The sequence below is a fragment of the Salmo salar genome, chromosome ssa06 (genome assembly GCF_905237065.1).
Source record: "Salmo salar chromosome ssa06, Ssal_v3.1, whole genome shotgun sequence".
Taxonomy (NCBI): Eukaryota; Metazoa; Chordata; class Actinopteri; order Salmoniformes; family Salmonidae; genus Salmo; species Salmo salar.
The window spans coordinates 67,122,062-67,134,419 of record NC_059447.1 but is presented as its reverse complement, the minus strand read 5'-3'; the positions used below and the strand labels follow the sequence as shown (position 1 = coordinate 67,134,419).

General features: G+C 42.8%; 1 protein-coding gene across 3 annotated transcripts in view; it reads left to right on the top strand.

The window, feature by feature from the left end:
* Positions 1-12,358, top strand: part of LOC106607884 (protein dispatched homolog 1) — a 75,508-nt gene that overhangs the window by 20,202 nt on the left and 42,948 nt on the right. For all 3 annotated transcript variants that reach the window (XM_014205349.2, XM_045720895.1, XM_014205350.2), the window contains exon 3: positions 8,301-8,374. The gene's annotated coding sequence lies outside the window, so the exon portion shown is untranslated. The remainder of the gene's footprint in view (positions 1-8,300; positions 8,375-12,358) is intronic.

Sequence of the window (12,358 nt, the reverse complement as noted above, 5' to 3'; positions counted from 1 at the left end):
CCCAAAGCCAATTCCTCCTTTGGCCGTCTGTCCTTCCAGTTCTCTGCTGCCAATGACTGGAACGAACTACGGAAATCTCTGAAACTGGAAACACTTATCTCCCTCACTAGCTTTAAGCACCAGCTGTCAGAGCAGCTCTCTGATCACTGCACCTGTACATAGGCCATCTATAATTTAGCCCAAACAACTCCCTCTTCCCCTACTGTAGGTATTTATTTATTTTGCTCCTTTGCACCCCATTATTTCTATTTCTACTTTGCACTTTCTTCCACTACAAATCTACCATTCCAGTGTTTTACTTGCTATATTGTATTTACTTTGCCACCATGGCCTTTTTGCCTTTACCTCCCTTATCTCACCTCATTTGCTCACATTGTATATAGACTTATTTTTCTACTGTATTATTGACTGTATGTTTGTTTTACTCCATGTGTAACTCTGTTGTTGTATGTGTCGAACTGCTTTTCTTTATCTTGGCCAGGTCGCAATTGTAAATGAGAACTTGTTCTCAACTTGCCTACCTGGTTAAATAAAGGTGAAATAAAAAAATGGAGTAGGCCTATGTGTTCAAATCATTTTAGCTAAAAACTTTGTTTTTAGAGCTCACTTCTGAAAGTAATATTTTCCTATTTTACTCTGTAATTTTGTTAATATAGAGCAGGTCATTTTGTTTGACAAGAAACTTCTCAAAGGTCACTGGTCACCATCGCTGGTTAATCAATTCAAAACCCTTCTGGTTCATTACATCTGTTGTTTTGAGTGTGGAAACATGAACTTCCTGTTATTTTTGGAGAAACAAATTCTAAGAATATTCTAAAACGTCTCTCCCCATTTTTATTATGGTGGCTTCAAACAATGGGTGTTATTTTTGTAACCATGCTTTGAATTTCATCCCCCAGGACCGCCTCTTTCCCTCCCTCTCTCCGTCCAGAAACAGAACCAGCTTTGTTTTTGTAATGATCACTTAAATGACACTTCCAAAGCTCAAGGTCAGAGCGACTTCCCCTTTCGGTTTGATTGAAGTGGCACCTAGCCACGCTACTGTAGCTAATCAAAAGGATTTATGGAGTGCATCACTTTGGCCTGGAATAAGGGGTGTTTGTTGACACCCTCCTCCAGGTGTTTTGGACGTTTTTTACTCACTATTATTTTAGCTGATAGAAGGCAGCTGGGGAGACCTTCCACTTGTTTGGTTTTAAAGGGGTTGGCAGAATGCGCAAACCTATCCCGCTTATCCGGAAAGTCTGTGTGTAAGCTTCCATAATTACATTGATCTTGAGAGGGTTTTACGACCTGCTGACGCAGTCTATCACATTTCAACATGGCTCTTGTTAACGGCCCCGGTGTTTTGCATATTCCAAGTTCACGTACAACCGCGTGTGCTTCTCGGGTTTCCTGGTAATTGGGATTTTTCACATGTTCCTGAAGTAGAGGACCAGAAGGAGGGAGGATGGGACAGACAAGCAGACTAGGAGTGCGTTTTTGGGCCTCAGAGCGTTGCCAAATGGTTCCTCTCCTTGATTGAGTCAGAGAGACTGTCAGGCCAGAGGCGTGGACTACGAAAACCAGATGTTGACTTCCCACTACGTCTCCATAACCCTAAAAACGGATTGCAGTATAGTCCTAGTATTAGAAGCCTCGATAAAATGCTGTTTCGCAGCATTGTGTAGGGTGCTTTTGTGTTTTGTTTTCTCTTTAAATGCAGGATGCCAGGAAGTCATTATTAGGCCCCCTTATCCAAGGAAATGTATCGTGCCCCTGAGTTTCCACCCGATCTCATCTTTTGGTCTGGTTTGAGTGAACACAACAGCCTGGGACAAAACCCTAAATCTATCTTAGGCACTTATTTGGAATTTATGTGTGATTACTTACCATTAACTGCCTAATAAGTGCTTAGAAGGGTAACGGGAGGAGGATTTATGTCACAATAGAATGGGCGACGGGTACGACGTCTTAGGCCAACTTAAGATGGACGACCACAGTAAATGAAAGTGAGCAGTGAAGGATGGGTTGGATTGAGAACCTTTAGTCAAACACTGCCTCTGGCTGAGCTTCACAGCCCCCTGAGTCCCTAGAGGCAGCAGGTCATTGTTGTGTTCAAATATCCTGACCTTTAGTAATGAGAAGGCAGGTTAGAGGACGACCTGGAAGCGCTTTGTCTGCGTCTCCTGGGAACACAAACACCATCAGTATGCACAGGAACAGCTGCAGGGCGCTCCATGTCAATGAACACGTTGTGACACCTATTTGTAATTTCACTGCAAAGAAATTTGGGAACCCTTTTATGGGAGCCTTGCTGTGTGAAAAAAACAGATAGCTAAGTGTATGTGTTGTGGGAGTGGATAACTGGTAAATCAGTCACTCAAATTTTTGATATTAAACTTGAATCAAACAGTACACATAATGTAGGCCATGACCTAACATTGGCTTCCTAATAGTACATGTGTCATGGTTTGTTGATTGTTCTGGACGTGGTGGAAAAATGAACGCTGGGGCGGTTAAGCTGATAAGTCGTTTGCTTTTTGATGAGAGCTCCGGGTTTGGCAGAGATGTAGATTTGTGTGCCCTTTCTTCAGAATTCCTGTTAAAATGATGTTATGTCACCTGATAATGATATAGGCTAGTAGGCATTGTGAGACAAGAATGGTTCCCAGACCCAATATTTGCTTGTCTGGTAACTCTATTCATGTCTTTATCTTTACAGATAATCCATAGGCAACTTTGCTAATAGCTGTTCCGCCCACTAAAGAATAAAGGTGTGTGTGTGTGTGTGTGTGTGTGTGTGTGTGTGTGTGTGTGTGTGTGTGTGTGTGTGTGTGTGTGTGTGTGTGTGTGTGTGTGTGTGTGTGTGTGTGTGTGTGTGTGTGTGTGTGTGTGTGTGTGTGTGTGTGTGTGTGTTGGTCTCAAGGTATTTCAGTAGTTCACAGATTCAATACTGGGGATTTAGTTTTAGGGCTGATTTTACTCCAAAGGGTGTCCGCTACTCCCCCTTTTCATCCAGCCATTATTTGATTTGTTTAGAGGATTACTCAGTCTACTTTGGCTTTGGTGTTGCCTCTCCCCACTGTGCTTTCATCACTGCAGATTTCCCATGTTGATATCCCCATGTCATCCGATCCTATTTCTTCCTGTCCTAAAACCCAGTCCCATACGGTGTACAGTGTGAGTTTCAGAAGCAATTTCCATATCTAGCGTGAAATTGAACAGCTGAAATAAGGCGCAGCGCAGAGATGTTTCTTGGCAGCTCTCCAGGAAGGGCAGCGGTTGCTAATCTGCTTTCTGGGCTTTGCTTTTCCCCCTGTCCTTGGTTGTTAAGCACTTTAGGAAAATGCATCTTAAGTGCTCTTTCATGTGTTTTGTTATACTTATTGAGTTTAGCTTGCATGTAAATTCACAGTATGCTCAGAGCAAAAGTCAGCGAATGGAGGGGAGGAAGAGAAGTGCTAGAGTCATTCTTGGCATAGATCCTGGGAGATGTTCTCTCAAGGCTGCCTGCCTGCCTGGGTTTTTGCTCAGTATAGTTGATCCTATAGCAGAGGTTGCTTTGGCTTTTGGAGTTTTCTTGAAAGAAAAACTATTTTAACTTTGATCTAATACAATTGAGATAGACGTCCATGTTGAATAGAATAAGACAGTAAGCCAGCAGGAATCCAAATGTCTATGACTCATTACTCAAATGTAAAACAAAAATGGGAAAATGATCTTTGAAAGCAAAAAGGGGATTACTTTTTCCTCAATGGTAGTCCGTCTTTTCCACAAAAGCTTTCAGGAGTTGATATAGGCATAGGCCTACCTTTACTCAGTGGTGGAGGAGACCAAATACTGCGGCGTCTTCAAACTAAAAACAAGGAGAGTTTTGGAATCTATTCAGGCCATTGGAAACTCCAATGTAAGCAACGCTTATGATTTAGAAGTGAACAGTTTTCTCATGTCATTACTTGTTTTGAACCCCCACCACCTTCATTCTCCTTCAGCAGACTTTGTGATTTGTTATTTTTCTATATTCTTCTGTCCTCCTGGGGTTTTGTTGCCAAGGCAATGGTTGACAAATGCGGCTCTGGGATTTGTGAGGGTATGTATCGGTGGAATGCCTGTGTTAAACATGACCAGAGGATCCTATCAAACCCCGAGGCACAGGAATAAGGGAGACACACTGGTGTCTGAGGATGCCCTTCACTCAATGGAAATGATCCTGTGATAAACAGTCATTGCCCGAATTCCTCCCCTTGTGTTGTCATCGCAAAGGTAAATACTTTGGGTGATGGTTTTGTTGTCTAAATCAACAGGCTTTCTTGCTTAGCTTAAGAGGATCATTTCCCCGAATTGAGCTCAAATGTAAAGAACACTTGTTTTTTCCCGAACGTCCATTTACATCAAACTAAAATGTGTCTTCTCAGAAGAGGATTCATACACAGGACTCAGTGATTCCATGGTTTTGAACTTGCCCAGTGAATTGGAGTGACTCCTTTGGAAATGAGTGCTGACTGTGACTCAAGCCAAGCCTCATTGAAGTAATTGGCTTGCACCATGCTGGGACTGTGCCATTCAGTGACCAGGCAGGGGGAGATGGAAATAATTTGTGAGCAGGATGTATGTGAATTAATTGGGCCTGTGTTTAGGACTTCATCTAAATTAGTATGGAAGTGTTTTACCCTCAAATATCTTAGACACATTTTTGTACCAAAACAGCAGAGACCAACTTAGTTTTGCCGCACGAAACAACTGATGTTATACTGGAATTGTAAAGAAAATGTAGCCGACATAGAGCATCGTCTCTCCTACTACTCTTCAAAAATTGTTCAGCAAACTAGTGCATTTGTTGGTACTTTGGCTTGTCTTTTTGTGATGTAATAAATAAAGCCAGATGTTTTCCTTGTCAAATGCTAATGATGTTCCTTTCCCCTCCTAATACAGACCACATGGTCTATGTTGTAAATAGTAACATGCATAGAACATGCAGGCTACATATCTGGGAGACAGAAAAAAGCATGGAATGTAGAAGTGGTTTCCATAAAAAGTCAGGTTGAACAACTTAAAGATGCACTATGCAGAAATCGCTCCACCATTTCCTACTTGCTAAAATTCACCAAATAAAAATGTGATATACATTTTTTGTACTTTTTTTTTTTTTCTTCACATTTTCAAACAGTCCATTTATATTTTCCAACGGGGCTATACATTTGGGTGAGGTTTTTTTCTCACCTGAGTAGCCTCGTTACACTGCCAAAAATAAAACTAAACCATGTTCAGCGAAATAACAACACAATGTCAAATACAGGTAGCCTAGTCAAATAATTAACATCCAATCACATTAACCGTTAATCTCTCGCAGGAATTCCACTAACGGTCCGTAGGTAGCCAAACGTAGCTGCTGATCATGTTGGTATCTGTACTGATGGCACAAAAGCCATGACAGGGAGACATAGTGGAGTGGTAACGCGCGTGCAAGCAGTTGCTCCCGATGCCACTTGGGTACACTGCAGCATCCACCGAGAGGCTCTTGCTGCAAAGGGAATGCCTGACAGCTTGAAATATGTTTTGGACACTACAGTGAAAATGGTTAAGTTTGTTAAAGCAAGGCCCCGGAACTCTCTTGTATTTTCTGCACTATGCAATGATATGGGCAGTGACCATGTAATGCTTTTACAACATACGCTGGTTATCAAGGGGCAAAGTATGACACGTTTTTTTGTATTGAGAGACGAGACTGGTGTTTTGCGGGTACTATTTAATGAAGCTGCCAGTTGAGGACTTGTGAGGCGTCTGTTTCTCAGACTAGACACTCTTAATGTACTTGTCCTCTTGCTCAGTTGTGCACCGGGCGGGGCCTAACACTCCTCTTTCTATTCTGGTTAGAGCCAGTTGCGCTGTTCTGTGAAGGGAGTAGTACACTGCGTTGTACGAGATCTTCAGTTTCTTGGCATTTTCTCGCATGGACTAGCCTTCATTTCTCAGAACAAGAATAGACTGACGAGTTTCTGAAGAAAGTTATTTGTTTCTGGCCATTTTGAGCCTGTAATCGAACCCACAAATGCTGATGCTCATGTACTCAACTAGTCTAAAGAAGGACAGTTTTATTGCTTCTTTAATCAGAACAATGGTTTTCAGCTGTGCTAACATAATTGCAAAAGGGTTTTCTAATCATCAATTAGCCTTTTAAAATGATATACTTGGATTAGCTAACACAACGTGCCATTGGAACACAGGAGTGATGGTTGCTGATAATGGGCCTATGCAGATATTCCATAAAAAATCTGCCGTTTCCAGCTACAGTAGTCATTTACAACATTAATAATGTCTACACTGTATTTCTGATCAATTTGATGTTATTTTATGGACAAAAAATGTGCTTTTCTTTCAAAAACAAGGACATTTCTAAGTGACCCCAAACTTTTGAACAGTACTATAGGTGAGAGTGGATTCTCGGCCCTCACTTGCATGAACACTAAATAAAGGCACAGACTGTGTGTGGAAAATGATTTAAGACTGAGACTCTCTCCAATACAACCCAACATTGCAGAGTTCTGTGCATCCTTTCAAGCACACCCTTCTCATTAATCTGTGGTGAGTTTTTCACAATTTTCAATAAAAAAATAAGATTTTATATGTAAGATGGTTAAATAAAGAGCAAAATGATTGATTATTATTATATTATTATTTGTGCCCTGGTCCTATAAGAGCTCTTTGTCACTTCCCACGCGCCGGGTTGTGACAAAAACTCTCACTCATTCTTATGTTTAATAAATGTATCATATAGTGTGTGTGTGGCAGGCTTACAACATTTGAGAGTGCGCTGACCCTGGTGCTAGAGAGGGGTACGCAGCTGGAGGTTGAATGTTTGAAGGGGTTAGGGACTATGAAAAGTTTGGGAACCACTGGTGTAGAGAATCATTGTACCATCTAAACCACCGTAAAAGACGCAAAAACGGAACTTAAGAATGGGAAGCATAGAAATAGCGCACATAGACTTGTTTTAAATGAGAATGACAGATCTATAACACACTTTTCTATGTGAATTTGGTCAGGTTGCCCCAAAAAGTTACATATTGCAGCTTTAATTGATGTAGAATTGTGGTGAATGTAGACCTAGGCCTATGTCAGAGAGAAGTTCAGGTTTTGGACTGTTAGGTCTACTGTGTGAATTAAGTTGTTTAGAAAATAAGTTAAGTCATTAAGATCTTGAATTTATATTGAAGGAATGTCGAACAATTTGAGGATCTTGAAGACTGCACATTTTTGTCCATTATGGTAATGTCCCTGTGACTTAACGTTTTTACACCAATTTACAGCAAAAAACTAATCTGTCCACATTTCACTTCTTCACTGGCTACAGTTCTCTTGATCTTCTTGTGGCTATCTCAGCACACCTTGGTAATTGGTGATGTGGACCACATGTTGGCTTTCAATAGTGCTCTGTTCAGCCAGTGGCACCAGGACCTCTGGCACCAGGACCTCTCTTTCCCAGGCACATAGTTGTTGGCATCATCGTTAAGGGAGGGAGGGGGAGGAATAGCTTCCTCTCCTCCCCCTTCCTCCCTCCAAACCCCTCTTGGTAGAGCGTTGGTTGGATGGAAAGCTGGCCAGTGGGCAGGCTGTTTTGAAAGATGCTCCACAGCCCTGCTGCTGCCAGTGTCTGTAATCTTCACGTGACCTCCGTGACCTTATTAACTGGGCGAGAGTGGCAGGGCTGCTGTGACCCCTCCTCTTGGGGGTCAAGGTGGTTGAGGCGGGGAGCAGCTATTAGCTTGAGAGCGTCCTGAGGAGAGGCTCCTTTGAAACCCTCAGGAAACATGTCACGTTCTCCTTTCCTTTTCTCCTCCAATTAAAATGATTTTCCTCACTGGTGGTTTTTCAGGCCTGCGAGTTGGGAGTTGTTTTGAATCAGTCTTTTTTGGGATGTTTTGTTGGGAATTTTCTTTTTCTGTTGAGTAGGTAGGCTATTTGAGGTCGATTTAGAACGTTTCTATCACAATTCTTTGGAATTGTCGAGGTAGGATGTTTTTGGTTTGTTGGAAAGGTATTTTATATGGGACTGATGGGTTGTTCTTCTTTATAAAGTCTGCTGCATACACTGGCTCAGCTCAGTGTTGGCTTTGTTTGGGGAGCCATAAAACATGTTGTGCCATCAAGTTCAAAAAGGAAGAAGTACAGTATATCACCATTGAGAGCCAGTTAGTCCATCATGATGAGATTGCCAGAGTGAAACTTCCATTAAGTTTTGCTTAGAGACCCTTACATTTCCCAACGGAAGAAAAAACTGTTCTGTTGTGGTTAATTTGGTATTTTTGTCTCTCTTACAGCTTACCCATTGTGAAGCTCTTTCCAATCTGAATTCATGAACAACATCAGTAGGTTGGAGAATATCACTCCCCTGGTAAGGCATTTTACTACATCTTTCTCTTTCCTCTTATACATGAAGCAAAACAATTTACTTTTCAACACTACGCATGTTTGACTGATAAACAGATATAGGTCTAAATCCTCGGAACCAAGTACATACTCAGTACTTTTTTCCTTGACATTTCAATAACTTTTAAAAGTTTTAATCCGTTAGTTAAAATAAACAAACTTGTGTTTACTAATAGTTAGCAGCACTTTGTCTTCAAAGACCTGTTGGATAATAATGATTCCAACTTTAATGTAATCAGACACTGAGTATATATTTTTCACAGTGAATACACTCTGCTTTCCATTGTACCCTCTCCCCCTTTCCCATTCCTCTCTGTCTGGCGTGCCCAGACAAGCTGTCAGTAAAAGTCAAACAAAGGTTTTTTTTTCTGCTCTTGCTACAACTGGGTCAGTGAGAAGCACAAGGTGAACATGTTTACCTGCAGCTCATGCAGGCGGCCCTGCTGAACCACTGAACCTGACTGACACACACACACACGCACGCACGCACGCACGCACGCACGCACGCACACACACACACACACACAGCTACTCTCAGCTTAACATGTTGAAAAACATCCAGAGCCATGTCAAAAAGCCGACAACTGTTACATTTTGCGAGGGGTTTCCCAAGTTCATGTTGAAGACCAGACTGACCACTTTCCTTCTCTTTGACTGTCGCTTTGATTCATAAAGGTGTGTCTGTATGTTTTTGTGTTTGTGTGCGTGTGCGTGCCAGTGTGTGTGTGTTGCGGTCCAATATCTGTGCGTGTATGAAAGGTGGAGAGGAGCAGAATGGAACAGCTGGGTCTGCTATGTTGGCTTGTTTTGTAATGTCAGAGTCTGGTGTTGATTCAGAGCAAAGCTGCATGCTCTACACCTTTCCTGCACAGCTGCAATGATTCTGCTCTTAATAAGGCCCACTTATGTACCCAAGACAAAGCTGGAGGGGACGGGATGGGGGTTAAGGGGTTGGAGGTGGGGGTGGGGGTGTACGTTGGTGGGGGTTGCAGTGCAGCTAGCTAAGTAAAAATATGGCTGCTGCCTGCGAGGAAACCTAGCAGCTGTGTTGACCGTCTCGTCTGACTGCGAAGAAAGGCACTGATTATAAAGTGCAATATTCTGGCAAGGCCGCAGTCTCAGCGAGGAGCAGCTTTGATCATTTAGCATTGTAAACTGCTCCATCATCTAAGGCCTCAGGTAATACCCTGGTTTATTAGCTTATGAAGGGGTTGAAATCTTTATCTACAGTACTGGGCCCTCAAGCACTTTTGATGCCAGCGCTGAAGAATCTTTTTGGTAACGAGCTCAGTGTTTTCCTTATATTCAATTAGCAGCGGCGGGCCGCCAATGCTAAATTGCTACCGCCACTCAAAAAAAAAAATGTTTCAATGTATTTTTTATAATAATTTCTGGGATGGTAAAATGTTTTCAGTGTAAACTTAAATGACTAAAACCAGATGTAAACTATGTAAAAAGTTAAGGGAGCCTATATATTTTTTAAATAAGATAATCTTTGAGAACTAACAATCACCAAAATAGAAACTAGACAGTCAAGGAGAATCTGAAATTCCCAAATTCCAATGTCATGATTTTGTTATAGTGTTTGATTCACTCAGATAGCGTAAGAATACGGCATAATCCATTGCAAAATGTGTAGAATTGCAGGAAATTTTCTTTAAAACAGTGAACATTTGGCCTTGGCCTGTACAACTGTGGCCTTTACTCTTTGCCCCCCCCCCAAAAACAAATCCAAGGGGAAACACTGGAACTTTTGAGTAGTTTGTTTGTGCCCATTTGTGGCAGCTTGGGAGGAAGATATACTAGGTTATTTTAAAGTTTTTATTATCTGTCGATTTTGATACACATTCCTCAGTGCACTTGTTGATGAATGTATTGAGAAAGTATGAGATAGTTGCCAATTGTTAGTCGGCAAGATGACTTTGAGTAAATTGAGTCATGTGTGACCTTCATGAAGGGCCTTGGATGTTTCAGACAAATGGAGCCCTGAGGTAAACTGATAGTCTAGATACCAGATGGCCCACTACATGCTGCCAGAGCTGCTCCTCTCTGCTTTGACATGTTCAAACCCACAAAGCATACAACCTCTCTACCCGCTTCATGAATGATTCAACCCTAGCAGGAGATTTTTTACCTAATGCTCAAGTCACTGCTTATTTCTGGCAGTGATCCCATCTGTGTTGGACACCTCACCGCTGACTCCAGCATAGGCGGTGTAGTGAGTATATTTGTTCAGTAACGGATGCCCGAACTCTGAAACTCCCAGTCGGTCACTCTGATTGGAGTTTTCTTTTCCCTTATTGGGTTCCTTGCCGTCCGAGAGGTTTCATCAAAGGGCAGATGTAGGCTGTTCATAGCTAGGGCAGCACTCTTCCCTATAATTCATTTTGGCTGTTGTTTTGTCTCATCTTTGGTCTATTGTGTTGGCAGTTCTGCTGGTGGTCCCATGTAAACAACTCTGAAAGGGGTTCCCCTCTCCTCCTCTCTCTCTCTCTCAGAGAGCCTGTGCCTCTGGTTTTAATGGGCTAATTGAAGTTAGAGGATGCCTGGTCCTGATGTTGGGTGCCGGGAAGGACCAGCTCTGTGTCTCTGACCCCTCCAGTACAAAGGGACCTTCTCATCCTCCTCTCAGAAAGCTGGGAAGAGTAAATATTTAGCAGGCTGCACAACAATGGCTGGCCCAGAGAGAGAATGAGACTTTCACCAGAACTCATGGCTAAAGGGGCATTTGGCAGAGGGGGGGGACTAGTTGGCTATTTCTGGAGGAGGGTTTTTTGGGGGGAAAGGAATCTCTCAAGCTGAAGTCTCATTTATAGGGCGGGGTTTTCACCAGAACCCACAGCAGCCACTAAGGGGACTTTCTGTCTAAATATATATTTAAGATCTTTCACACTGTTTGAGCGATCAGACATCCTTTCTGTCAGCGCTCTCTCTCCTCTGTTTGGAAAACTCCATCTTTCTTTCTTCCGTTCTTTTACCCCCCTCTTTGACATTCTAACACTGACACAATTGTGTGTGTGTCTCTGTGTGTTTGTATTTGTCTTTTTTTAAAGTAAAGTTACCAGCCTTCCTTTAGACACACTCTGGATGTCCTTTCTCCCACCTCCCCCTCTTCTCTCCTATGTTAGATTAGTTGTTAAGTTGTAAACCTTTGTACACTAGGCCTACATCACAATTAATGCCAACAATGAAAACGGGGGTTCCGCTCTCTATAGGCTTCAGCCGGGTTCCATTGGAAAGACCTTAAAGCAGGTCTTTGTCTCCCGTGCGCCACCAGTGTGACTGACATGAACAGCCCAGAAGACTGCAGGCGACGTAGGGCTTAGTGTGCGAAGGTTGTTCCCTGGCCAGGAGGAGAGGGAGCAACCATGGGGCCCTATAATTCAGATCAACACAGTGATTTACTGTAACTCCTAAATCCTCATAATTTACTGCCATAATTACTCCTCCAAAGGTGTGAAGTTCTTCAACAAAACGCATTGTGCCGGGGTGAATGGGCCTGACCCCTCACTCCAACCGTTTCCACTCCGAGAATCATTCTGGCTGGCACGGTTACGGCTTAGCGCTCGCTGGCTGCCACAGCAGAGAGAGGTAGAGAAAGCCCAGTCCAGGGTCACTGAGCCTCTCAACACTGGGACAGCTCACTTCTACCTGACACAGAGTGGGGGAAAGTAGAAGGGACATTTTGCCATGGTGTAGATGGCAGTAAAAAGAAACTCTAGCAACCATTAAGAACACCCCCCCACACACCCCCACAGGGATGCTGGCCCATGTTGACTGCAAAGCTTCCCACAGTTGTGTTAAGTTGGCTGGATGTCCTTTGGGTGGTGGACCATTATTGATACACACAGGGAATCTGTTGAGCATGAAAAACCCAGCAGCATTGTAGTTCTTGACACAAACCAGTGCGCCTGGCACCTATTACCATAACCCCGTTCAAAGGCACTTA